Genomic DNA, 26,397 nt, shown 5'->3' on the forward strand with positions numbered 1-26,397 from the left:
AAATTAGTTCTCTTTGTTATCAAATGATATAGACTATGATTCAATCAAAATGATCCTAATATAATTGTTATTGAGCATGAGAATGGATTTTCAATGACTAATACAAGGTTGTTTGAGCCAGTTAGGGATGAGTCCTATGTTCTTCCAAACCAATGTGACCAGGTATTTTACTCAAAGGGTCCACATAAATTGATTTGGTCATTTTCTATTAGACATGATCCAAGGGGAAGGCCGATAAAGTATAATGTGATGGAAGAAGAAGATACTGAGGAAAAGGACGAAGTGGATCATGATCGAGAGTTAGTCAGTGATGCTCTTGATGCAAATGATGTTTTTATTGATCATGATGATGATGAGGATGGTGATGATGATGAATAGGATAGTGGTGGTGATGATGTCAACAAAGATGATGATCCTAATGGTGAGATGGATAAAGAATAGCATCTTGTATTGTAGTTGTAGGGGATGCAGAGTTGTTCGTAATGAGCGTGTTGAGGTCCAATTTAATGGGAAAGATGTTGTAGTTGGACAAGGTAAAGAGCACTACAATGTTCTTTAAAATCTTTAAAGTCTCAACTTTTTAAAATTTAACCCTTTTATTTGTTATTGTAGAGGACTCACATTTGCAAAGGATAGCGAGTGCACATCCATGAGTGAGAAGAAATATCGATGAAAACATGGATATGCCCCTGCAACAATATACGAAAGGACAAAAAAAATTTAAAAAACTTAAATGATTCATGTGAACATATGTAACTTATTTGATAAGGATTGATATTTATGTCTAGATGTTTTATTTATGTTCTATTGAATGTTCATGTGAACTTTCTAATGAATCTTATGTTTTAATGTTAACATGAATGTTCTAATGAAACTTATGTGTTAATAAATGTTATCATGTGATAATTCATGAATATTACATTTTATTAATAGAATTAATGAATTTTAGATGTTAATGGGGAATTTAGATGTTAGGAAGTTGGTGGTGGGGGGGGTGGTGTCCAAATGAGCTTCCATCTTCACATGGTTGGCCCTAATTAGTAGAGAATATTAAACTATTCTCAAAACCAATTGAAGCTCAACATTAACCTATGATTTTATGACAACTGACTGTGTGAATCTCTTGGTTTCAGGAAATATAGAAGGACGCTATACTCAAACTCATTGATATATAAAATTTAATTGTTGTGTATGAAGTATTAAAAAGAATATCTTTCTATGGGATTGCCTCAAATTATTCCTCTCTAAGGTATTTAATTCTTTCTATTTATTTGCAATCATGTTTGATTGTGTTGTTATTTTTACATCAATGTCTTGGATCACATTCTACGATTCATCATACAAATAAGAGAAAGATATTAGAAAGCATGATTCTATGTAAATAACAAAATTAAAGTATTTAGCTTGATTTCTTTTGAATTGCTTGCAGAATTGATAGTAGTGTTGAGAAGACTAAAATGTTTTCAATGTATAGAAAGCTCATGTTCATAGCTTCCCATGAAAAACCATTAAGGCAGAGCTTGGTAATGAATGAGGTTGCAAATGGTCATTGCACTTCAAAGGTAGAATTTTTTTCTTGTTTATTCAGATCAAATGGAGCTATTTTTCTAATGGAAAGAAAATTAAATGATCTTGTCCTTTCTTATTTTGATACAGGGGAAGGTTCCTCTTATATCACAAGATGGACTCCATCAACTACATATCTTCATTTTTGTATTAGCAATTTCTCATGTCTTTTCTTGCATTGTAATTATGACACTAGGATGGGAAAAGGTGTGAGTCATTGGGACTTCCTCCTCTTATTGCTATGTTTTCCATTTTCTCGTTGAATGATTGCATTTGATAACTTTTGTTGTAAATTGGGAGACATGAAGGAGAACTTGAATAGTGGAAACAAATGATATTAGATCATTCTAAAATATACATTGATTCATGATATATACATGTGTGTGTGTGTGTGTGTGTGTATGTGTGTGTGTGTGTGTAAAATGAATCTTGTCATACAAATTGACTTGATATGTTGGGAGATAATAGACTTAAAGGGCAAAACAAATCTTCCAGGGTATATGAATACATCATAATTCATGTGCTTGTGCCTTCTATTGTTTCACAGCGTTCTCATGAACTATTCTCGTTATTTCTTTTGAGTGTGGTGATATGTTGATAATATTATAGGGAAACTTTTTTTTTTTTTAGCTTTTCCATGTAACCTTTTGTATTTATTATCACTTCCAAATAACAACTGAAGTGTAATTATGTCCTGTATATACATGTTTTTTTTTCCATAATAGAGCAATATATATTTATATGCTTAATCTCTTGTTTTATTTTAGGTATTGGTGTGTATGGGTGGTCAATCTTCCTTTGAAGGTGACAAATTTCATAGACAAACATACTAGCACTAGTTTATTACTTAATAGTTTCCTTATATTTGTACTTGGTTTGTTGTCATACATGGTTAGACTCAAAAAATTGGTATATCACCATTACATAGTTTTTAATCAATTGTCATTTTTTGTCTCAATAGTCCTGACATTTACATATTTGATGTGCAATCAATTGTTCAAATAGTTTTGGAAAGGTGACAGGATGATATAGTATAGTAAGTATGACGTGTTTTAACATGGGTACAATTAGAAAAGTAATCAAGGTCCATTAGATAATTTTTCCTTGATTTCTTAATATTAATATCACACATTCAATATCCATGACATTTAAATATTTGACATTCAATCAAATGCAAAATATTGTTGGAAAGGTGACTAATTGATATAATATTATAAAAATGACATGTTTTGGCATGGCTACAGTTGGAAAATTATTCAAGGACTATTAGATAGTTTTTTCTTTATTACTTTGCATTAATATCATACATTCTTGTAGATGATATTTACATGTTCAACATGCAATCAAATGCATAAATGTAGTTTGAAAGGTGATGAAAATATATAATTTAATAAATATGCTCATGTTTATTTTCCAAATTCATTATCCCCCATTTTGATGCATCCTCATCTCTTGCTCCTATCCTTGATCCTTGTTATTTCCATTTTGAAATATTGTTCCCATAATTTTTAGGGTACTTCAAAAAATCCCCTTCAAACATTCTTCAATTTCTTGTATTTTCCCAATAGGGGAATGTGGATGTGGTAGGATCATACTTTATTTCACTATAATTCTAATAAATGTTGTTGGTCTCAGATTGGTTTTCACAATTGTGTCAACACACTTAACCAATTTTCATATTGAAGCCAAGTACAGTATATATGTCGAGCTATAGTATGTGCTGAGTCAGAAATCTAGTAGGTGTCGAGTGAACTTCAGGTGCCAAGCATGATACATGTGCCGAGTGACTTTAGGTGGCAAGTGATCTATATGTTCCGAGTCACAATTGATGCCGAGCTAGATAGAATTACTATGTATGTTGAGCAAGCCAGAATCCTATATGTGTCGAGCATCAGCAATCAGTATGTGCCGAGTAACACAGAATTAGCATATGAGTTTGTGCTTTCACAAACTCAGATGTAAACCATTTTAGGATGTATCGTGAAGGACTCTAAAAGATAAGATCAAATCTTTTGCATTACCTATGTAATTTGCATGCAACCAATAAGAAAAATGGAGAATGAATGTAGCCAATAGGAAAAGTGTAAGGATTTGAGCAGGGAAATAAGCTTGTGGATTCATACCTAATCCTAAGTCTTCAAAGCCTTTATAAGAAAGTAAAAACCCCATGATTTAATGTTGTTGAGTTGATAAAAAGTTGAAGTGAGCAAAATTGTAGAATAGAGCAATAGCAGGGGTGTTAAGACTTAGAGATTTGATCAGTATTGCAGATTATAGTTGATCAGAATAGAGCAAGGGTTATGCATAGACATTAGATCATAGAGGATCAGACTAGAGTAAGCAAACCAAGAGCCTAAAATCAGCAATCAAGGATTGTAAGCTATCAGGTTTATTCAACCTAATACTTTCTAGCAATTGTATTAGGAAAGAAAATCCTATATGGATAGGTTAGCTTAACAGCTATGTTGTAGAACCTTTAACAAGGTGATAAATCCTTTTACAGGGTAGCACTTCAAGTAAGTGTTTGTAAAATCCTTTAAACAGGTCACTGTTGACAAAGTGTAAAGCCTTTAACAAGGCAGACCATCAAAAGTAGTCAAACAATATTGCTACATGATAATTTGTGGGTATCATCCCCACCCCAGTTTTACCTTCTCATTTATGGAGGGTTTCTGGGTGATCAAAATTTGGTATTATGTGTCTTGATGCATGTCTTTATTTTATTTGATATGATTACATGCATGCAATTTATATCCAGTTAAAATTTTTATGGTTAAAGTGTATTACTTCTGATTCACCCCCTACCACCCCCCCTAGAAGTAATCTTCCCATCTGTAAATTCCAACATGTGTATCACCTATGAATATATGATTCTATCTCTAAAGGATGTCTAATTTTGAACAAATTAATATTTAATTGTTCATGCTTGTACTATTAAAGTAAATTAGTTTTTCTAATTTTAGGATTACAATTTTTTCTTTGTATAGTAATTGTGAAAGCTAACAGTGGGCCAAGATATGTTGTTTGGTGTCCAAATAATGTAGATAAAGATGAGCTCACTTCAGGTACACGTGTTTTTCTTGACATTACAATACTTACAATAATGAGGGCTCTTCGCCATGAGGTACCTAGCATTAGAATCTCACATCGCCAAGCTATTAATAAGCACAAATTATATCAGAATATTTGAAGGGATTTTTTGGAAAAAATACTAATAATTTTGTTTGTGTATATTGGATGTAGGTGGACCCTGTTGTTTATAATATGCTACATGAGGGTCCTAGCAATTTGAGCTACTCAACAGTAGGAGGGTTAGTAGATCAAATCAGGGAGTTGAGAGAGTATATTTCTCTTCCTTTAATGAATCTTGAACTCTTTCTTAGGGTTGGAATCAAACCTCCTAAGGTAAAATTTGTGTGGGGTGCAAATTAATCATGGTAATTACTTGTTTATGTAAAGTTAAACTTGCTTGTTTTTTTAATTCTTGTTCGAATTCTTTCATAGAGGTTGATTCTTTTTTCTCCAATTTTAGGGAGTACTTCTATATGGCCCTCTTGGAATCGGAAAGACATTATTAGCAAGAGCTATTATTAGTAACATCGATGCCAATTTCCTTAAGGTTGTAGCTTAGTTTTTTTTTTTAATCCATCTCACTTTTATGCAATCCAACTTTCTTATTTCTTGTACCTGATGTTTGATTTATGCCTTCTTTTTGTAATACTATTTTTTAGATAGTTTCAAGTGCTATAATAGATAAATATATTGGCAAAGTGTAAGGTTGATTATGGAAATGTTTAGTTATGCATAGGATCATTTTTATTTTTTTTAGGCAAAAGTGGCAAGCCACTATATTATTTTATTATTTTATTAATTATGATTCAACGAGGTTGTTGGAAAGTCTTAATGGGAAGAGATCTTCTGAGAGCGGGGGTGAATCAAAAGTACTGGTCTTTTAACAACTTTTATACCCTTAATAACATATAACTGAAATTGTCATGCATGCATATAAACATTAAACAATCACGTGAAACAAACATGTATCATCACATAACACTTTGAGATTTTGGTGACCCAGAAACCCTCCAAGAATAATAAGGTAAAACTGGAGTGGGGATGATACCCAAAAAATTACTGCAACAATTGATTTCAACCACTTCTGATGGTTTGCCCTGTTAAAGGCTACAACACACTATTAATATGTGACCCTGTTAAAGGATTTTCAAACCCTAGAAATTCACCCATTGGCTGCATGCAATTCCAATTTTTTGATTGGCTACATGAGGATCGCATAGGTAAATGGAAGGATTTGATCTCATCTCCTTATCCTGTCATGAGTCATGGATAACTATTTTACATATTGGTTTGTATTGGCACAAACTCTTATGCACATTTTGTGTTGCTCGGCACATGAGGTAATACTGATGCTCGGAACCATCTATTCTAGATTTCTTGGCATCCACTATGTTTCCTATGTTACTTAGCTCCTACTAATTCCTAAATTACTCAGCGCCTACTGATTCCTAAATTAATCAGCTCCTACTGATTTCGCAATGCTCAGCACACATTGTCTTTTGGTCTACTCGGCACATGTTGAGTTCTGTATAGCTCATCATATACTAAAAATTTTTCTACTCGACACCAACTATAGTTTGCTCGACACATAAAGAAATTATGGCTTGACTCCTATTGTGTACTCTACATGTATGGTTAAGTGTGTTGACACTCATTTGTCAATCTTATTTATTGGATCAACAATCTCCCCCTTTGACATGAGTGTCAAAAATACTTAACTTATGACTCCCCCTGAGTTGATTATGCCTTGTCATGTCATGATTCTGATGTCTTGTGCCATTGTGCCTAATGTTCTTTATTTCTGATCCTGTTATCTTTTTATCTTCTCCTTTAATATATTTCTCCAATATTATATCCCCCTTAGAATATTATCTCCCCCTTTTTGACACTGATGTTAAAGGGTTCTAAATGGTAATGCCATGCTTGGCCAAAAATTTCTTATTTACCTCAAGGAGTATTTGGAGAGTTGCATCCTAGTTATTCAATGCAATATCCAATGAATTGTGTTGGATTGCAACCTCTGCAGCTAGATCAACAAGTCCTTCATGAGTAGAAATATTTGGATCTTTCTTCAGGACTATTTCTGCATACATTTGTTCCTTGTGTAATATTTCCAAGTGAGGAGTGATAGAGGCTTGTATCTACATCAACTTTTCTTTAATAGTGGCCTCTTTTGCTGATAATGCAGCTAATTCCCTCTGAGTGTGAAGTGTTTGAGCAAATTGCTTTTCACTCTATGCAGGATTTGAGGGTAGTTGCTTGCTGGAGAGTTTTAATGTGCTCTCAAGGTTCAAAATTTTTGGGTTTATTTCTTGTGTGAACCTGGAAAAATCACACAATTTTCTATAAAGGGAAAAGATATTCCCTAATACATTTTTTACATTATCCAATTTCTTAGCTAGGTCAACCTGTCCCAAAATTATGTTATTAGCTATCTTCTGGTTGACTTTTCCTTCAAACTTCTTATCTAACCATTCCATGAGTTTTGCATTTGTATCACGGTCTTCATTATTCACTTGGTCAACTATATCAGATAATTGCTCAAGGATTGGCTTGCTTGAATCCGAAGGTTGTAGGTTGAAGGCATCCATGAATATATCTTTGATTTCATTCATTGCCTACTTGTATTTGTGGTCTTTCCTCATTATCTCTTGCCTCCTTCTTTTACCCAATGCACTATGTATTTCATTCATCTTTTCCTCATTTAGAGTGCTTGAATCAAATAGGGTATTTTAATTTCTTCATCAAGCTCAGGAATGCCATAATGAATGGTCCTCGCTACCCTTATAGAACTTGAGCTTGGTATACTGAGATGTAAGGTCATCATTTCAGTACTCAGCTTATGAATGGGTTTGTTGGGAGTTCCTATTTTTGGTAATTCAACCAAAGTTTATATTGCAAACTCCTCTTTATCTTGTGTTTCTTCTTTATCCTCTTCTTCTTGTGTCACTGCTATTGGAGGTATACTTGATGTCTGTACTATTATACCTGTGACTTCCTCTGTTGTTGCACTCAGCTCCTAATGAGCTTGTGTAACTATTCTTAGTGGTGAAGGAGGTGGTAGAAATGAAAGTTCAGTAGTTTGAATGATTTGAGGTGGTTCTTTTGGTGGCACCTTGGCTTCTTTGAGCTTATCTACTGACTTTTGGAGATCATCTACACTAACCAATATGGGACTTGTACACAATTGTGCTTGTAGAATTGTTTGGTCAAGGATCTTAGCAAGATCCTCTGTAGTTAATGGATTGATGTTTTGACATGAGGTGTCAACAACATCCTTAATCTTTATGATTTCTGCAGGTGTGGTAGTAGAGTGAGGAGAACTAGGAGGTGAAAGTTGTGTGGCTTGCACACTTTGCTGCTCATTAGTACCTTTGTCTTCATATTTTCCTTCCTCCCCTCTTTCTTTCTTGTTTTCCTCTTCTTCAACCTTTTTCTCTTCTTTTGTCTTCTCTTCTCTCCTCTTCCTTCTTTCCTCAGGTTTAGCAGCAGCTTCTTCTTTGTACTCCTCTTCAAGGACATCTTCAGTCTTCTTATATAAATTCTTCCATGCTCTTGTAGTTCTTTGTACAACTTCTTCAATTTTGTTTTGTAGGATGGAGAATTCCCTATACTTAGGTGTAAACCTAGTGTTATGCCTTTTGACTGCTTGAGTTATATGTTCTTTGGTTAAATTAGGCAGTATGCTTGCTAGGGTTGATTCCCTCATCTCCTTCTCCATTTTTAGATAGAAATTTCATCTATCTTCTATAATTCTAGATAATTCCTTTGGCAATTGTCCATCTAGTTCAAGAGGTGTATACTTGAACTGTGCCATTAATGCATAGACTGATTCTTCTATGCTATTTTGTTCCTCTCTTCTGAACTTATTGAAATCAATCTTTTTCATTTCACTTAAGTCTCCATTCCTAATCTTCTCACATAATATATCAACTGAAGACTTAGGAGGATGACTTACCTGTTCCATCTGATCTTATGCTACATATCTTTTCTTTTTCCTTGGCTCTTCCTGTGCTTTTTTTACTGTCTTCTTCTTATTTGTGGCTTCCTCTTTGGTCTTTTGTGTAGAGGCCCTTGTTGTAGCTCTGGTTGTTGGCTTCTTGGGTGTTTGCACGACAGCTTTCTTTGGTGAAGGCTGAGAAGTAGGAGATGTCTTTTCCTTCCTTTTGATGACTCTGCCTTTGATGGGTGCTTCCTTGTCTTCTTAGGCACTCTCATCTTTGTCTTCACTTTGGCCTTGTGACAGTTCAAGTGGCCCTTGTTCTGGCTCACCTTATTCTTCTTTTTCACTAATCTCTTCTGCTTCACTTGGTGTACTTGATTCTTCAACACCAAATTTCATCTTTATCATCTTTACCAGCTTGTCCTTTTTCTTCATTTCTGTAGCTATCTTGAGTTCTATAACAACTCTTGATTTGGCAGTGTCATATGTTCCAAATGCCTTTGCAAATTTGTCCATTTCCTCTGCAAGTAATGCTGTGATGGCTGCAGAAGCTTGGTCAACATCAAGCTCATATCCCAATGGTCTAAGCCATCTTGCTCTTGGAAGGACTGCTTGAATGTAAGTATAATCAATATCAACAAGAGAGCATATGTCATTTACATGCTTTTCTACTAGTGAAACTGGTATCCTCATTCTTTTCTTCATTGCATTCTTGAAATCATCAAAATAGATAGACATTTGATCATCAAAGCTATCTCCCATTTGTGCAATAAAATCATTTATTTGATCAACAATGGTTTTATTCTGACTCCAGTTGACTTTGCCAAATGAAGAGAATTCCTTCATTACGTAGGAGAACATACAAAGAAACACTGAACCAAATTTACATTGTGCTCCCTTGGACTTTCTAATAGCTCCAAGATTTTCATTGATTTGTTGCAACATGAGCTCTGCAAGGTCATAGGTGTGGTCTTTCTTTACAAGCTTATGTGCCACATCCACTGCTATGCAGGGTACACTATTCAACCTGCTGGATTGATAAAACTTATGTGATATGATCCTTACAGCAAAGTCTAGAAGGGGATCAGTTATGGTATCTATGGTCATGCCTCTATTGTTCCATTTTGCACCTGTGTTCTTCTCAATTGTTTCCTTCTTTTCACTTCTCAATGTCTTTGGTTGGTCTAGGGTTGGAAATCCTGTAACCCTATGAACCATCATCTTGGTAATCTTGACTGGTCCTTGCTCTAACTAGAATAATCCATCATGGATTCTGCTAAGTATTATGCGTATCCACTCGATTTTGAATATGATTGGAAAAATTAGGGCTTTGGTTAAACTCTTCTTCTCTATGACAAAAAACTCAGCTTTCAATATACCATTATCACAGAGTTTATCAAAGGCATTAAAGATTTCCAAGTCTCCTATGGCTCCTATTTTGCAATTATAACACTTTCGCACATCCTAGACTATAACAACTTTTTCAGGGATGGCAGATAGGGCACCAATGAGATCATTTTTATATGCAACTTCTGGTATGGGCCTAAACTCTAGTTGATTAACCTCATTACCAACAAGTTGAATTCTGTGGCTCTCTTTCCCTTGGGTTGCCTTTGAACTATACACCATTTATAACTGAACTAGGGTTTGACGATTAAAGAAAACTTCACAAACTGTAAAACTCGGCACTTGAAGGAAATACTTGGATAAATTCTTAGATCGCTTGGGTAGATGTTGAATCATTGCAAAATACTGGTTGAAAGCTTGAAAATTGCTCAGTCATGCTCCTAATAATCACTCTTTGTTTGAATGGCTAAAAAATGAATCGATTTTCACCTTTAAGTGACACAAAAACCTTGCATTTAATGCATTTTTGTACCTACACCTGTCACTTGGCTTCCAAAGGTTTTTCAACTCAGCATCCACTCAGAAGTTGTACTTACTCAACATCTACATACTTTGTTAATAACTCAGCCTCCTCTTAACTTCTTAACTCGGCATCCAAAGTAGTTTTGCTCAGCATCAAAGACAACTCGGCATCATCATTCAAGTTTAGTCTTAGCATCTTATTTCATGAAAATTTATACTTTGTAGTGCTTCTTCATGGTTTAGGGATGATGTATGACACTTCTTTATATGTATCAACCCTATAGGCTTATCTTGTGATTAGTTGGATGAGAAATGATCACTTGCCCTCATAGGTGAAGTGACCCTTTCAATAGATGTACTTGATCCATCCTTTTTTTGCCATGTCTTCTTCATGTCTGTTCTGATGTGTTCCACATCAATCTTTTCTTTGCCCTTATTTACTTTAGTCTTGGGTGCCTTGGCCTTTGTTGGACAATTTCTACTAACATCTAGTTTTCAAGCAACTGAAGCAAGTAGTTTGGTTCAACCATCTTTTATAGTTCCCCTTGAAATTTTTTCTTATGTAGTTTTGGGGTATATGTCCATACTCTTGACAATAGTGACAACTTTTCCTTGTATTGTAATCCCAATTGTAGTGATGTTCATAGTTATCCCTTCTTACATGCTGATTTGGTGTCCACATAGGCTTTGATCTGCACTCAAAGGCTATATGCCCATACTTCTTGCAATTATGGAAATGTCCATCAAATCTTTGTGTCTTCGTGACTTTAGATCTGCAATCTTGTGTCATATGTCCTTGCATGTTGCACTCATGACAGTAACCCTTGCTTTTGGATGTGTTTGGCTGATTGATCCTTCTGCAAACATTAGCAGTATGCCCCTTTTTATTACAGTGATGATAAATGGGTTTAGAATCCTTACCTTTGTCACTCCTTTGCTCAACACTCTTTGATGATTCCCCAACTTTAGTGCTATTGTATCCAAGTCCTGATGTATCATGGGTTGATCTTGGGGATTTCAGCAACTGTTCAAAGTACTTGATGGCTTCACTTGACTTGTTGAGATTTTCTATTGTTTCTTTTTCTCTGTTCAATTCATTCTGCACTTGTTCATTTTGTATCCTCAAAGTAGAGATCTCAATATCTTTCATATTGAGTTCATGATGAAGGTTCATCATTTGGGCAAGTGTATCCATCTGCATGTTTGAGATCCTTGTTAATTCAGTACATTTTTCTTCAAGTCTGTTTGCAAGATTTCTTTTGTCATCTTCCATCATAACTCTATCCTCCACTGCTCTTTTCTTTTGTTCAGTGATTTCACATAGCATCATGGCCTGTGATTCATGTTCTTTCTTAAAAGTTCTTATCTCTTCTGCTTGAGCTTTGTTTTTCTCCATCAGTTCTGTTATTGCTGCATCAAATTCTTGGGAATCTCCTTTAGAAAATACTTGTGTGGTGTCAATCTCCTTGTAGTGAATATCATTTTTGGCTATAGCTATTTCCTTCCTTATTTTGAAGGATTTTCTCAATTCCTCTCTAGCTTCCTGTACCTTGTGTAGAGCAAGATGCACATCTATCACCTAGTTCTCAATGATCTTCCCAAGTTTAAAGACTTCCATCTTTAGATCTTTTCCTCAAAGCTGTTAGGCTTCTCCTTGAGAGAACTCAGCTCTAATACCAATTGTTGGAAAGTCTTAATGGGAAGAGATCTTCTGAGAGGGGGGGTGAATCAGAAGTACTAGTCTTTTAACAACTTTTATACCCTTAATAACATATAATTGAAATTGACATGCATGCATATAAACATCAAACAATCACGTGAAACAAACATGGATCATCACATAACACTTTGAGATTTTGGTGACCCAAAAACCCTCCAAGAATAAGAAGGTAAAACTAGAGTGCAGATGATACCCACAAAATTATTGCAGCAATTGATTTCAACCACTTCTAATGGTTTACCCTGTTAAAGGCTACAACATACTGTTAATATGTGACCCTGTTAAAGGATTTTTACACCCTATTAGGAGTGTGCCTTGTTAGAGGACTTAAGAACATTCAACTTAGAATGTCACCCTATTAAAAGATTTACATAAGGCTGTTAAACCTACCTAACTCAATAGGATTTCCAAATTCCTAATACAATTGTGAGAGAGTATTAGAATAATACACCTGAACTAATGCAATCTCTAATGTTGATCTTTAGGTTCTTGATCTGCTCATTTATCCCTGATCTCTGCTAGATCTGATCTGTTGATTGTGTTCCTTGTTCTGTTTTGATCAACTCGTTGTGTAAATGCTATCTTTTCCACTAAATCTTTTTGGAACCAATGCTCTGTAATGACCTTAATAAAAGACTCTTATTTTCCTTCTTTTCTACTACACTTATTCAATGGCATCAGGATTCCCTTATAAAAATTAGTGGATCATTATACATCCTTGCATAAAATGTTCCTGCTCAAACCCTAGAAATTCACCCATTGGCTGCATGCAATTCCAATTTTCTAATTGGCTGCATGAGGATCGCATAGGTAAATGGAAGGATTTGATCTTATCTCCTTATCGTCTCATGAGTCATGCATAACCGTTTTACATCTTGGTTTGTATTGGCACAAACTCTTATGCTAATTCTGCGTTGCTCGGCACATGAGGTAATACTGATGCTCGACACCATCTATTCTAGATTGCTCGGCATCCACAATGTTTCCTATGTTACTTAGCGCCTACTGATTCCTGAATTACTCATCTCCTATTGATTTCGCAATGCTCAGCACACACTATCTTTTGGTCTACTAGGCACATGTTGATTTCTATATAGCTCGGCATATACTAAAATGTGTTCTGCTTAGCACCAATTGTAGTTTGCTCAGCAAATAAAGAAATTGTAGCTCGGCTCCCATTTTTTACTCGGCATGTATGGTTAAGTGTGTTAACACTCATTTGTCAATCTTATTTATTGGATCGACAAAGGTCAACTAGAAAAGAATCAAAAAAGAAAACCCAACATCGTCCCTAATATATACAAAAGTATAGATAGTTTAAACAAATAAATACAAGAGGTATTTCAACTACCACCCATCGCAAAATAGGAAGTGTCATGGCATTTTAGCAATCTCCAAGCACTATCTTCATGACAATGACCAAGAAAAAAACACAAATCTTAAAAATCTACCCAATCATATCCAAAACCACCTTCAAATGACCCTAACTCACCAAGAAGAGGACCCAAGCCAGTACAAAACTCTGAGAAGGTTTGAATCTAGTCCAAATCCAAGTAAACCTGATCAATTAATTCCCAAAAATTATGTTCAATCGGTAGCACTGAAGCTACATTCATACCCCTGGAAATTGAAGTAGTAGAATCCATCACCAACTAGTGTCGCTCCATTCCATAAGTTTTACTTTTGCATAGCCAAAATTAGTTTATTATCAACCAAATAATGAGGATGGATTACCTTATGGGCCAATGTTTGAAGCAAATCAAGTGACTGTATTAAATCCATTACATTAGAAAGGAAAATTTAAATAAACTAAGATGGATATAGAAACATAAGTGTCGAAGAGCAAAAGAAGTCTTCACCAATAATATGCTAAATAGCTCTTCGAACTATGGTTGAGTAAATTAAAAACATTCGATCCATCACTTCATGCATAACAATGTTCGGTAACACCTTTTCCTCCAAAGATGAAGATAAGCAAATATGAAAATTCTTTGGCATGATGGCATGGTGATGTTTGTGACACATATCACAAACCTGAGTGATATCCCACCCATAATTCATCTTGTAACTAGATCACAAAATTGTATTCTTGCAAAAAATGTAACTGAAGGTTGAGGTAAATAAAGATTGCAATCCTCATGTAATAAATTATACAATGCTAAATGCTAGAAAAGCCATCTATATTCGCACAAGAGAATGTCCTTGCAAGAGCTGAAAAAAGTACTGGCAACAGTGTATTTTAATGACTCGGATTTGGCCACATGAAAAAATCAAATCCCATTATCAAAAAATTCAATGTCATCAGGGAATAATCAAAATTGAAGCACTTAAAATATATTGTGCAAGTCATGTCATCATAAATGTTTCTAAGTAAATCATGTGACATTTATTAACGTGTACTTTGTTACCAAGGAAAATTGACACTTATTCGACAACTGAAAACCTTAAACTCAGCACCAAAACTCGACAGATACAAGTTTTCACTTGGCAAAAAATATACAGCTCTGCATCACTTAGCACCTGATACAATTCTGAGGAACTCTGCACCTGATATCAATCTAGACAACTCAACACTGAATACAAATATTGTCAAACAAGCACTTCACCAACTAACTGACATACAACACTGCATCACTCGACACCTCTAATTGACCAGCTTGGCACCTGATACAATTATGAACAACGCAAACTAGCACTACACCAACTAACTAACTAGTTCGGCACCTAAAGCAAATCTAAACAACTTAGCTCCTGATACAATTTTGGACAACTCGACACTTGATACTACTCTGGACAACTCGACACCTAATGCAAATCAGGATTACTCGGCATCTTGATACAATTCTAGATAGCTCGACACTTGATACAACTTCGAACAACTCAGCACTTAATGCAAATCTAAATTACTCAGCACCTAAAAAACATACTCAACACCTGATAAAGCTTGGTTTTGATCAGCACTAAGGGGTATCTGATTTTAGTTCACAAAACTTGGTAGCCATGGCATCTACTCGGCACCTAAAATATGAACTTAAGATGCCAAGTGGGTAGATGTAGATGCATCCAAGTCTTCTTGAATAATATTTTGAAGGACCTTGTATTTCTCAATAAAAGGCAAAGGGTGAAGAATAGAAGTAGTAATCCCCACACAACCCAAATTTGATAAAAAAATTTGCAACTTTATTCCCTTCTTGGTAAATATGTGAAATGCTAATATCTAAACATTCATCGAGAAGTCTCCAAATCTTATTAAGAAAAAAAATTAGTTTCTAAGAAATGATGCACCTATGGATACAAGCATCAATAATAACTGACGAATCCCCTTCTATATGTAGCCTATGGAAACAACCTTATTCAGCTAGAATAAGTCCAGCCAATAGTGCATGAGCCTCTGTAATATTATTAGTGTCAATAGGCAAAGGAGAAATTGTAATAGCCATAACCTAGCCAGAGGGATTTCTAATACATGCTCCCAAAACCTGATGGGCCAGGATTTCCTTTTGAAGCTCCATCAAAGTTCAGCTTCGAAAAATCATAAGCTGGAGATCTCTAAAAATTCTTTCTAAGTAAGAGATAAGATGGGGAATAGTTAATTTTCCAACCATATGGTATGAACAAATGTTTCCATTTTTGGACTATTTGAGAATCCCATTGGGTCACAATCGGGTTGATTTTAACCACTTTTAGACTATTATTAGTCACTTCCGAGATTGATTTTTCAATACCATTCAAAACAATGTCCAGAGGGAGTGATTCCTTTCTGAAAATATGCTTGTTATGTTTCCACCAAATAGCCCAGATAACCAATGCTGGTATGTATTTCCAAAGATTTGCAAACAAAGATTTTTGATAAAGAACTGGCCAGGCTTGGAAGAGATCCTAGATATTGTTTGGCAAAGGAGTATAATAATTGAGTTTACTCAAAATAAAGCACCAACATTGAAAAGCAAAGGAACATGAAACAAATAGGTGATCCATAAATTCTTCATACTCCTCACAAAGAACACATTTAAAAGGAGGAACAATATTTAATCTGGTCAATCTGTCACTAGTTAAAATCCTTTTTTTAAGAGCTAACCATGAGAAACAACTTGCTTTAGGAAGAACAACCGGATTCCAACAAAATGAAAAAGCTCTTGAAATAGGATTTTGTAGACCATTCTGTTGCAGAATTTTGTACCCCTCTTTCACTGAATAATTTCCATACGTATGACTTCTTATTCATTTGAACGTCAAACGACTAATTTTTGGTGTTTGTTAATATAATTTAAAATGCTAATATTTTTTTTATATATAATAATAGTTTTTTTTTCAAAACATTTTGTATGTTGAATTATTAGCTCATTACATCTAATAATTTAAAGGTATTGACACTAATAAGTATTTCTATATATGCTTGCAACCCTATTCCTCTTAGCAATTGCATTGAAATTTACTAAAAGATATTCTGATTCATATAAATGAAATACTTAATGTTATAGTGGGGCTTTGTTGCATGGATGGAATTGATGCAATCAGTGGATGTCATTTTAGTGAAGGAACAAGTGTTGATTGAGAAATTCAAAGAACTTTAATGGAATTGCTTAACCAACTAGATGGTTTTGATCAATTAGGAAAGGTATTGTATTTTAAGATGCTCAAGTTGTTGTAATTGTCAATCAATTGCATTAACCAAGAAACTATGTTATTTAACTTATTTAAGATTTTTCAAGGTAGTGTATTTTTCATTATGACCTTTAAATCTTGTTAATATCAACATTAAATGTAGGTAAAAATGATCATGGCAATAAATTGTCCTGATGTTCTAGACCCAACCCTACTTAGACCCGGTCGTTTGGATAGAAAGATTGAGATTCCACTTGCAAATGAACAAGCAAGAATGGAAGTATTGAAAATACATGTTGTAGGGATTGCAAAACACTAAGACATAGATTATAAAGCTATTGTAAAGCTTGCTAAGGTCTTGTTATGTTTCTTTAATAATTTGAGATTCATCCAAAATACTTGAGTTTTTATCCTATACTACAATGGTATGTTTTGGAGTTGGTAATTATTGTTTGATTAATTACTATATAATTGAGATTATTTCAACTTTGATCAAGGCTTCAATGGAGCAAATTTTTGTAACATTTTTACAAGATTTGGTATGGTAGTCATTCATGCAGAGTGTGATTACATAATCCAGGAAGATTTTATGAAGGTGAATTTTCTTTCCCTTTTTGTTTAGCATTTTATAAAATTGGAGTTACTTATGCTTTCTAGCCTATAACTTGGACTTATCTTTGTCATTCAAGTTGTTCACAAGTTGAACGAAGCAAAGAAACTAGATTCAAGTTGTTCAAGAGTTTATCTATTTATTAAATATCTATTGTTTAATTCAAAACAAAAATACAAAATTTATGTTTGTCCTTATTTGAGAAATCTTGTATGTTCAAGTAGTAGACAATGTGATCCAAATGATGTGAGCATTGTACCAACGCGATCCTTATTTTGCTTAAGACTTAAGTCACACTTTTCTTTTAAATTTTTGATGTAATCTTGTTAGGCATTGTTTGAAACTCCAATATGATATATATTGTTTCAATGACTTCACTCATGCTTCAAAAGATATTAGAATGTTGATTCAAGGTTTGTCCTCTAGCCCACAGGTCAGAATGAGATTAGGGTGTGTTTGGATGCCTCTACCTCTAGAGTTCTCTACCATGAAAGGAATTAACAATAGAATATGAGAACTACCAATTTTTTTTGTTAATGTAGCGAGCTATCACAATTGCAATGTCTTGCCTGATGGGAAATTGTCACTCTCACAACTTTGTCATCACACACAATCACACTTATGACAGCAACATCTATTGGATGACCATCACTCGAACAACATTTTTGTGGCATGTGTTAGATTGTGGTGACTAATCAGGAAAGTACTGTACATACTTCATAAATAGTGCGGTTCGGAGCATCGCCCCGAAAAAAAAAAAATTTTGGAAGTAGCCGACATGGTAGCCGACATATTATGGCCGACATATGGCCGACATGTTATAACCCTAAAGCGGTTTAATACTTGTATAAAAAGGGCTTAGGGTTGGGTATTTTTCATATGTGGTGATATGAAATTGGTTCTTGCAGCGGTATTGAGCTGTAAGGGATTACGGATTGTAATCAGGTTGTAGTCACTGGATTGTAATAAGATCGGACTTGTTGTTTGGTGGACGTAGCCCAGGGATTGGGTGAGCCACGTTAAATCTTGGTGCCTTGTGTTCATTTCTGTGTGTTCTATTATTTTTGTTATTGGTTATATTTGCATGTAGTTTTTATTTTCTGTCCGTGGTTTATCCTAACAAGTGGTATCAGAGCCTAGTTGTTTTTCAGTTATCCTCTGCAGGAAAGTCTCACGGTTAAGTGGGAGTCTCACGGTTGAGTGGGAGTAATGGCAGATGATGGTAAGCTGAGGGTTGATAGGTTTAATGGGCATAACTTCCAGTTATGGAAGATGCAAATGGAAGACTATTTATATCAGAAGGATTTATGGAAGCCGTTGGAAGGAAAAGCCAAGAATCAGGGAACTATGTCAGAGGCTGAATGGGATCTTTTGGATAGAAAGGCACTCGGAAGCATTCGGTTATGCTTGGCACCATCGGTGGCATTTAATATTACAAAAGCAAAGACGACAGAAGATTTGATGAAAACCCTAGCGACACTGTATGAAAAGCCCTCCGCTTCAAATAAGGTATTTCTCATGAAGCGTTTATTTAATATGAAAATGGCAGAAGGTGGATCTGTTGCAGATCATTTAAATGAGTTTAATACTATTACTAGTCAATTATCTTCTGTAGGTATCAATTTTGATGAAGAAATTAGGGCTCTCTTGATTTTGTGTTCTTTGCCTGAAAGCTGGAATGGCTTGGTAATGGCGGTGAGTAATTCTGTTCCTGGATCTAGTACCCTAAAATATGATGATGTGATCGGTGTTATTTTAAGTGAGGAAACTCGTAGAAAATCATCAGGTGGATCTACATCAGGAAGTGCTTTAAATGCACAAAGCAGGGGCAGAACGACTGAAAGAGGAAGTAACTCTGGAAATCGTGGGAAATCAAGAGGAAAGTCAAAGGGGAGGAGGTCTCAATCGAGAGGACCAAATGATTGCTGGTACTGTGGGAAACCAGGGCACAAAAAGAAAGATTGCTGGACTCGAAAGAAAAATGAAGGAGATAAATCAGATGGAGACAAAGAGGCAAATGTGGTAAGTAACAAATCCGAAGAGGATGCTTTGCTTCTGTCTTTAGAGAGTGTTGATGATTCATGGGTTTTAGATTCTGGTGCTTCTTTTCATGCTACACCTCATAGAGGTTATTTTATTGATTATGTCCAAGGGGATTTTGGGCTTGTTTATTTGGGGGATAATGAACCCTGTCAGATTGTTGGAAAGGGAAAAATTAAGATTAAGTTGCAGAATGGGAATCATTGGCTACTACATGAGGTAAGACATGTTCCAAAACTAAGTAGAAATTTAATTTCAACAGGGCAACTCGGTGAGGAGGGTTGTGTAGTTACTTTTAATGATAAAAATTGGAAGGTTTCAAAAGGTTCCCTTGTAGTAGCAAAAGGTGTGAAAGTAGGCACCTTATATCTTTGTACAGGTCATATTGTTCCTTCTACTTTGATTGTTTCAGAGAAAAATGAATATTCAGGAACAATTACTGCAGTTGAGCAGGGAGAACAAATAGCTGCTGTAGATTCTGATACAACGCTGTGGCACAATAGACTTGGGCACATGAGTGAGAAAGGTATGAAAGTACTTCATTCAAGGAAAGTTTTACCAGGTCTAAAATGTGTGAATATGGATTTCTGTGAAAGTTGTGTGTATGGAAAACAAAAGAGAGTGAGTTTTGTAAAGACAGGGAAGGAAAACAAAAAGGAGAAATTAGAGCTTGTGCATACAGATGTATGGGGACCGGCTCAGGTATCTTCCCTTGGTGGCTCTCATTATTATGTTACATTTATTGATGATGCAACTAGAAAAGTATGGGTTTATTTCCTTAGACAGAAATCTGATGTATTTCAAACTTTTAAGAAATGGAAATGCTTGGTTGAAAATGAGACTGGTAAGAAATTAAAATGTCTCAGATTTGATAATGGTGGTGAGTATTGCAGTCATGAATTTGAAGATTATTGCTCCACTAATGGTATTCATAGACAAAAAACTGTTCCAAGGACTCCACAGGAAAATGGAGTGGCTGAACGCGTGAACAGGACTATAATGGAGCGCGCAAGGAGCATGAGGTTGCATGCTGGGTTGCCCTTACACATGTGGGCAGAGGCTGTCAATACTACAGTATATTTGATTAATAGAGGTCCCTCTACTCCTTTGGGCTGTGGTATTCCAGAGGAAGCATGGACTGGTAAGAAGGTGAGTTATTCTTTTCTCAAGACCTTCGGTTGTGAAGTTTTTTCTCATATAGACTCTGAAAATAGAACCAAGCTAGAAGCTAAATCAAAGAAATGTGTCTTTGTTGGATATGGCATTAATGAATTTGGCTATAGGCTTTGGGATTTTGAAAATCATAAAATTATAAGAAGTCGGGATGTCATATTCAATGAAAAAGTGTTGTACAAAGATCTATTGCAGCAACATGAGAAGAAAGAAGATGATTATGTAGTGTTGGATGATACTCCAAAAGCTGATGTTCCAGCCATTCCTCATGATGTGCAACAACTGCAACAACAAATACCACACACACCAGTGAATGTTAGACGGTCAATAAGGCCAATTAGACCTCCACAAAGGTTTTCTCCCTCTTTGTATTCTATTTTACTTACTGATGCTAGTGAACCTGAAAGTTATGATGAAGCTGTGCAGGTGGATACTAAGATTCAGTGGGAGTCTGCAATGAAAGATGAAATGGACTCTTTGCTGAAAAATAAGACATGGGATTTGTGCAAGTTGCCTGCAGGTAAAAAGGCTTTACAGAATAAATGGGTTTACAGGTTGAAAGAAGAGGAAGGAGGTAAGAAAAGATTTAAGGCCAGGTTAGTTGTCAAAGGATTTGCACAGAAAAAGGGAATTGATTTTGATGAGATATTTTCTCCTGTTGTTAAAATGACTTCTATTCGTACTGTTTTAAGTCTTGTGGCTACTGAAGATTTGCATTTAGAGCAGATGGATGTTAAAACAACCTTTCTTCATGGTGATTTGGATGAAGAAATATATATGGCTCAGCCACAGGGTTTTGAGGTCAAAGGTAAGGAGACCTTAGTGTGCAAATTGAAGAAAAGTTTATATGGCCTGAAGCAAGCACCTCGGCAATGGTATCTGAAATTTGACAGTTTTATGCATAAGCATGGATATAACAGGTGTCATTCAGATTACTATGTTTATTTTAAGAGGTTGGATGATGATAGCTACATTATTTTATGTTTATATGTTGATGATATGCTTGTAGCTGGGTCTAACATGGATCATATTAAGGGGCTAAAATGCCAATTAGCACATGCATTTGCTATGAAGGATTTGGGGGCAGCAAAACAAATCCTTGGTATGAAGATTTGCAGAGATAGGAAGAACAGAACATTGACGCTATCTCAAGCTGATTATGTTGAGAAGGTGCTGCAACGTTTCTCTATGGAGAATGCTAAAGCTGTCAGCACACCTTTACCTGGTCATTTGAAATTGACTAAGGAGATGTGTCCCAAGACACAGGAAGAGGAGGATAAGATGTCCAAGGCACCCTATGCTTCAGCTGTAGGAAGTTTGATGTATGCTATGGTATGCACTAGGCCAGATATTGCACATGCAGTGGGAGTCGTTAGCAGGTATATGAGTCATCCAGGTTTTGAGCATTGGAATGCTGTCAAGTGGATTCTCAGATATTTGAGAGGAACATCCAATAAGTGTTTACACTTTGGGGGCTTTACTACTAATTTACAGGGCTATGTTGACTCAGATTTGGCTGGGGATATTGATACCAGGCGGAGTACTACAGGTTATGTCTTTACTGTTGGTGGGGCAGCCGTGAGCTGGGTTTCTAGGCTACAGAAGATTAATGCTCTCTCCACTACAGAGGCAGAGTATGTTGCTGCTACAGAGGCAACCAAAGAGATGATATGGCTTCAGTTCTTCTTGGAAGAATTGGGACATCCTCAGAAGGATAATTATTTGTTCACAGATAGTCAGAGTGCCATTCATCTTGCTAAGAATTCAGCTCTGCATTCTAAGACCAAACACATACAGTTGCGGTACCATTTCATTCGGTCAGTTTTGGAGGATGGACAGTTAAAGTTGGAGAAGATACATACCAATGAAAATCCAGCAGATATGTTGACAAAGGTTGTCACAAGGGAGAAGTTGAACTCCTCTTCAGCTTCAGTTAGTCTTTTAGACTAAATGTGAATAAAAGCAGCAGAGTCCAGGGTGGTTTGATCCAGTGGGAGCCCCATGCGGTAGTTGTATTGCTACAGGATCAGTCTCCAAGTGGGAGATTGTTGTTTAGTGTGGAGCCTGATCAGTCCCGAAGTGGGAGATTGTTAGATTGTGGTGACTAATCAGGAAAGTACTGTACATACTTCATAAATAGTGCGGTTCGGGGCATCGCCCCGAAAAAAAAAATTTTTGGAAGTAGCCGACATGGTAGCCGACATATTATGGCCGACATATGGCCGACATGTTATAACCCTAAAGCGGTTTAATACTTGTATAAAAAGGGCTTAGGGTTGGGTATTTTTCATATGTGGTGATACGAAATTGGTTCTTGCAGCGGTATTGAGCTATAAGGGATTACGGATTGTAATCAGGTTGTAATCACTGGATTGTAATAAGATCGGACTTGCTGTTTGGTGGACGTAGCCCAGGGATTGGGTGAACCACGTTAAATCTTGGTGCCTTGTGTTCATTTCTGTGTGTTCTATTATTTTTTTTATTGGTTATATTTGCATGTAGTTTTTATTTTCTGTCCGTGGTTTATCCTAACAGCATGTTGTTGTCATTAAATCTAATTTGATGGATGCCCATCAGGCCTACAAAAACTCTATCGCAAGTGAGACAATAGCCTAAAAATGTCAGTCATTATAATTGTGATAGTGGGTCATCCAAATTATGATGGCGTGAAGAGGTACTCTTCACCTCTCTTTTTCCAATTTGTGATAGATATAGGTGTACCAATTGTGACAAACTAGCTTGCTGTCACAACATGGGACAACAAAAGTTTGATGCCCGTTCGATGAAGCCAATTTGTGCTATTATCAGTCGAGCGACGGTTGGCTATCGCAATTACGAGAGGCTGCCATCACATTTTGGGCCCAAATGTACTAGTGTGTACATCTTTCCTACTATGGTTCCTTAATCCTCTATTGTTCCTAGTTTTCCACTTCTTGTGGTCTCCGCATGCGTTGAGAAATCTTGCTAAAATCCACTTTTCACCCCAAGTTATAAGAAGTAAAATGTTGCATTGGGTGACCATTGTTTCCAATGTTTCTAATCCTCTCAGTCCCATCTTGTCTCACCCTTTCATCATATTTCCCAAATTTTCTCCATTGAGTCCTCTATTGTCCCTACCTACCTCTCATCTGTCATTTCTTTGGCCCCAGTAGGTCAAACCCTCATGCCTTTGAAAGGGATTGAATCTAACCTACTAGTGATTTTTCCCTCCACTATCTCTGTATCTTCCACCATTTCAATCGTTAAACCTTAAGCCTCAACATTCCTGCATCTTGCTCTATTATATTATGAATTTTAAATTATTTTCATATGCCCATAATAAAATTAAACATCAACATTTAAATAAAATATAATATATATAATATTTGTTATTTTGATTTTATGATACGATTTAATGTATTTCTTGTTTTTAAAAACAATTATACATAAAATATATATTTTTTATAAATATTTAAATCTATATAATATATTTATATATTTTTAATTATTATAATTATATATTAATTATTTATTAACACGTATATTGTTTATTGTGAAATGAAACATCATAATTAAGTATATTTTTAAAATTATACATTAATTAAAATATAGAATCTTGTAAAATAGTCTAAATTCAATGAGCTTGTTTGGTTTATTAAATGATTTTATTTTACATATTTAACTTAATTCTAATAGAATTGTGCCTCGAGTGAATTTGGTAGAATGGATACCCCTCAGTCCTTGGTTCTTAACCAAAGAGGCTAGGCCAAATGTTGAACCTCCATAAAAAAAAATATAATAGAATGATAAAGTTGTTTTATTTTAAGAGTTAAAAAAGTTAGTTAATAAGTTTTTAAACTTTTATAAATTCTTAATTTTAATTATAAAGAAAAATTTAATAGTTATTATATTTAACCGAAGAGTTCTCATACTTTGTTATATAATTTAAAAATATTAAAATTAAATATTTAGCATCACAAATAGAAACATTAAAATATGTGGAAGAGATGTAGTGGTGGAGAAAAATTCTCAAGCAACATAGGAATGGAGGCCAAGATCAAGGATTCAGAGGGGGGAGGAGTGTTTTTTAGAAGAAATTAGCGAATCAGATGATGGAGACAGAGGATTTGATTGACATTGAAGTTTTTGAAGTGATCAAGTTGGATATTGATCTTTGGAGGAAGATGGCAGTTATTAATAGATTTATTGTTCTGAGGTTTAATAGATTGCAAAGCAAAGAATGGTTCTCTAAGTATTGGTGTGAAGACAATGTTCTAAAATTCATTCCATAAGGTTTCTTTATTCTTGTTTTTTGAGAAGAGTCAATCAAAAATAAAATCTTGGGACAACAAAATTGGGTCTACAATTATTCCCCTTTTTATTTGCAAGCATAACAAATGAATTTTGATATGATCTCATTAGCAGTATACAAGGAACTGATTTGGATCTGGTTGTATAATCTTCCTATTGAGTATTAGGGGATGAGTATTTGGAGCATATTGGATGTTCAATGAGTACTCTATTGGAAGTGGATGAAGAGATCATCAATAACGACTCATATCTCTATGCAAGGATTAAGATTGTAGTAGTCAAGAGAATCTCGTCAATTATCAATCTCAAATCAGGGAGTGGAATTTGGAAGCAAAAAGTAGAAATTGAATTGCCTAATTCTAACATACAAAAGAGGGGAATAATCTCCTTGTGGGTAATCATTGACTTAAGGACAAACTAGACAAGGTTTGGGTTCCCAAGAAAATAGTTACAAAAACTATTTTTGTGAAGCAAAAGATAGTATCTCGAAAGCAAAATTCAATTTTGGAAGAGGGGAAATGTTGTATATTGAAAGAAAATCTAGTGGATGGGAGAAAGTTGTCTATAGAGAAGAACCCCATACAAACCCATATGCAATAAGATACAAAGTGGATTATGATCGGGTATCTAATGATAGTTTCTTTGCTTCGAGGGAATTAGAAAATGTTGATCCAAGAAATGCAAGTCAATTGGCCAATGTTCTTCTTGGTAAAACCAAAGGTGGTAGGGGAAGGAGATCTAACATGTAGAAAAGATAAGAGAGGGCTAATGAGATAGGGATCATCAATGTTTTTTATTATTTAAGGAAATCCAAGAGAGTAGGATGCTCCATTGGTGAGAAATGAAAATATCTACATGGAATGTTAGGGGATTATTGGCCCCTGACAAGAAACTCTTTTTAAAATGAGAGTTAAATAAAATGGAAGGGAAATTGGTTTTCTTATAGGAGATGAAAATCAATCTTGATTAAGCTCTTAGTTTCTTGTGGTTTTGTCATAAGTGGGAAGGTTTTTTCAGGAAGTGGTTGGGGCTTCGAGAGGTTTGGATATAATGTGGAATCTAAATCTCATAAATGTCTCAGAATTAGAAAGATCTTCCCATTGGATCTTTGGAATCTGTCAGAAGAATAACTTGGACTTTCCCTTTTTTAATGTCTATGGCCTCACAAAATCTAATGAAAAAACTTAAGGTTTAGATAGAGATTTCAAAGATGCTTTCCTTGATTGATAACAACAAGGTTATTATAGCAGGGGATTGTAATGCCTTACTAGATCAAGAGGATAAGTTTGGGAGTTTAAGGATGTATTCTCAAATCATGGAGGATGTTAGAATGTTTGTGCATCAAAATCATTTATTTTATGCAGTCACAATAAATGGTAAATTCAGATGGACTAACCATAGGGAGAAACTCACCAGAATGATGGAGATATTGGATAGATTTCTAGTTGGTTCTTTTTGGGTTAAATCTTCTTTTAAAATGGGATCTTGTATTCTTCCATTCTCTTTGTC

The 26,397-nt window shown here is 35.2% G+C and overlaps 1 pseudogene; it reads left to right on the forward strand.

Moving 5' to 3' along the window:
* Positions 1-26,397, forward strand: part of LOC149527931 (26S proteasome regulatory subunit 10B homolog A-like) — a 70,453-nt pseudogene that overhangs the window by 3,871 nt on the left and 40,185 nt on the right.

This window comes from Cupressus sempervirens, unplaced genomic scaffold (genome assembly GCF_028749045.1).
Source record: "Cupressus sempervirens isolate cs-2001-9-10 unplaced genomic scaffold, ASM2874904v1 CseChr00c100005_01, whole genome shotgun sequence".
Classification (NCBI taxonomy): Eukaryota; Viridiplantae; Streptophyta; class Pinopsida; order Cupressales; family Cupressaceae; genus Cupressus; species Cupressus sempervirens.